This window comes from Phyllobates terribilis, unplaced genomic scaffold, assembly GCF_046119375.1.
Source record: "Phyllobates terribilis strain yellow unplaced genomic scaffold, ASM4611937v1 Scaffold_3807__1_contigs__length_69993, whole genome shotgun sequence".
Classification (NCBI taxonomy): Eukaryota; Metazoa; Chordata; class Amphibia; order Anura; family Dendrobatidae; genus Phyllobates; species Phyllobates terribilis.
In genome coordinates, this window is record NW_027366559.1 from 65,026 (window position 1) to 68,710 (window position 3,685).

The following is a 3,685-nucleotide window of genomic DNA, read 5'->3' on the forward strand; positions in this document are numbered from 1 at the left end:
AGACCTATTAGCCTCTACAACACTGTCTATAAAATCATTACTAAACTACTAGCAAACAGATTACAAAATTTGTTGCCAAAGATAATCCACCCTTTCCAGGGTGCTTTTGTCCAAAACCGTATGATTCAAGATAATATTTTGATAGCACATGAAATTTTTGATTCCTTTCATAAGAAATATAAAGGGACTAGAGGATGGATGGCCGTTAAGATCGATATGGAAAAAGCATACGACAAGATTCAATGGCCATTCATTCAGCAAATGATGTTATCATTTGTCTTCTCTCCTAAATAGACAAATCTAGTTATGACTTGCATTAAATCCTCTTCATTTTCGGTTCTGGTCAACAATGAACCTGGGCCAGGTTTTAAACCTACTTGCGGTCTTCGACAGGGTAATCCAATTGCGCCCTTTATTTTTATTATAGCAATGGAATACTTAGCCAGAACTCTAACTATAGAGTCCCGAAAACGCAGACACAAGGTTGGAATTAAGATCTGCAACCAGGGGACATGTATTCCATTTCTCAGTTTTGCAGATGATACTATTATCTTCGCCAATGCGAATGTTACTAATGCCAGGTACATCAAGACTACTCTAGACCCCGTATCCAATATCTCTGGCCTTAAAATCAACTATGACAAAAGTTCGATTCAATTCTCTAAAAATATAGCTGCCGTTGTTAGGAACAATATCGCTTCCGAGTTGCAAATTCGTGTTACTACAAATATGGAAAATACTTGGGAATTCCGATGGTTGCAGGCAAGGTTAAAAATGAGTGTTTTGACTATGCTGTTAATAAGTTGAATACTCAGTTATCACACTGGAAAGCCAACTCTCTTTTGCAGGCTGGCAGAAACACTCTCATACAATCCAACCTCCTTTCTCAGACAAACTATCTCATGCAAAGCTTCTTTATTTTCCAACAGGAGATGTTCATAATCAAATTGATGACATCAACAAAAAGTTTTTCTGGAATAAATATACTCCCAATTCCAGGCCTCTCATCTCGTGGGATATGATCTGCCAACCGAAAATTAATGGTGGATTGGGGCTCCACAAAGCTGAACACATGAACATAGCGTTACAAATGAAGTTGCTTTGGAAAATTGTGAATGATAACGACAACAACATGTGGGTTAAAATCATTAAGGAGAAATATATTAAGCATAAAAATATTCTTTCTTACAACAAAAAATCTAGACATTCCTGGCAATTTGTCCGATTACTGCATTTGCGAGACAAATTTAAGAATGGTCTGTTCTGGGATTCTAGGAAATGGTAAAGAGATAAATTTCTGGATGGATCGTTGGATTCCAGACATTGATATTACTCCCTATTTCAACCCTCTTCTGCATAATGCAAATACTAAAGTCGCTGAATTTATTACAACTGATAAGATGTGGGATCCCATTAAGTAGCTACTTTACTCCCAACGACTATTGTTAATCAAATCATTACACTTTATATTCCTTCCGCGGATACTGCTGACAAATTGATCTGGCAACTTTCAAGCTCAGGCAAATTTAGCACCAAGACTGCTATTCAACTCACGAAGAATTCTACTACTAATTCCAAGTCGTCTGTTTTGACTAAAATGTGGAATCTTGATCTTCCATCAAAAATAAAAAACTTACTTTGGAAAGCATTGTCTGATTGCCTGCCCACTGCAGAAAGACTAAACAGGTTTTTCAACCGAGTTCCAAACACTTGTACACCCTGTAATAGCTACTGTGAAACTACATCACACTTCTTCTTCCAATGTCCGGTCACTACAAACACGTTTGCGGTCCTAGAACAGAGAACTGGGAGGAAAATTAATTATATTTCTACCAATAACTTTGAGGATGACTTTGAATATTTCCTCAACAACAATAAAAATATCGATCTTATTTTTTTTGTTTGGTTCGAATTATGGAAAAATCGGAATAGGCTAATTTTCGACAGAACTAATATTCCTAAATCTAAACCCATTGATACGACCTTTATACAATTTCATTCTTGGACTGCAACAAAAAATTTCAATTCGACAAAACATGGTCATTCGGCCACCTACAATAAAGATGGCTACAAAACTTCACCATCCCGTAAGAAGAAGAAACGTTGTATTCCCTGGCAGAGGCCACCAGAAGACTGGTTCAAAATTAATTTCGATGCTTCTTATCTCCCAACTGGCGAATCTCACATTAGTGGTGTAATACGTAACTCTCAGGGTAATGTCGTCAAAATTTATCGCACAAGTATCAAGGCTTCTTCCGCACTCCAAAGTGAGGCCCGAGCAGCACTCGCAGGAATCAAGTTGGCGCACCAAATGAAGTTTGAAAACATTATTTTAGAAGGTGATAACCTAACAATTATTAATGCTATTCGTAATATTTGGCAGGTACCTTGGAGCATAAAAACCATCATTCAAGATGCTGTCAAGGATCTTCAACAGTTCAAGGGAGTAAGGATATTTCACCGCTTCAGGCATAACAACAGGGCAGCAGACTTCATTGCTTCCAAGCAGCAGATGACATCGACCTAGAAAACATCGCTTCGCTTTGTAATAATTGTTGTATCTTATGTAGTGTACCTGATACTCTCATCAGGACTTTGCGAGAGAGGCTGCGGGTAGCGCAACCTTTGCTTCTTATTTTTCTATTTGCTTTTGTAAGCATTATCAAAGATGATAATGCGGGGTTGCCTCCAGGTTAAGGAGGAACCCCTTTGTTCGCCATCAATCAAAAAAAACTTTTTTATCCGAATTTGTTTTATTGGTTTTTCCAATATGTGTTTTATTAATATACGATAACGGTCTTTATTTTAAAAATTAAAACCTTAAAAACAAAATAATTAACCTCTCATAAAAGACTTATATATCTTAAAATTAGTATTAAGAAAATAGTTTAAAACTAGACCTATGCTCTTTATTTTGGTAAGGAAATGGTCTACGCGTCCTACTAGGGGTGTTCATCTATCCAAAACCGAACTGAACCGAACCCGTAAAAACCAAAACCGAAAATAGTCATTTTTTGGAACCGAAAACCGAACCGTACATGTTCGGTTTGGTTGGGTTTGGTTTTGTTTTAATAGGTTTAGGTTCGGTTTAGACCTAAAAAACCGAATTTATGATTGGAAGACGTTGAACCTTTGAAAATCCCGAGAAAACCGAAAAGTTTTCCCCTCAATTTGATATTTAAGTCTTAAAAGAATTTCTCCACAATCCATTCACCCAAAAGACTAAAACAAAACATCAAACAAATTAAAACATAGCTCTTGTCTTAAAATTCATCCCAACAATTCAAACTTCAAAGTTTCACTTCTCCCAAAAGCCAAAGAGTGAAAAAGCCTTCTCCGAATCTTCCTTATAAATTAGAACAAATGAATATATTAGACAATTAATTGATCTAAGCTAAACACACAAAACAAATAGTAAAAATTCATACCTTCCTAGTTCAAAATCAAATGAATATTTTTAAATCGGTTTAAACCGAACCCGAACCATATAAACCGAAAACCAAATATTTGAATTTTCAAGAACTGAAAAACCGAACCGATTATGTTTGGTTAGGTTTCGGTTGCTATTGGTTCGGTTCGGTTTGGCTCAAACCCGAAAAAACTAAACCCGATAAACACCCCTACGTCCTACGATCTTGACCTATGCTTTAAGAAAACATGTAAGAAAAATCGTTATCCCGTAGTT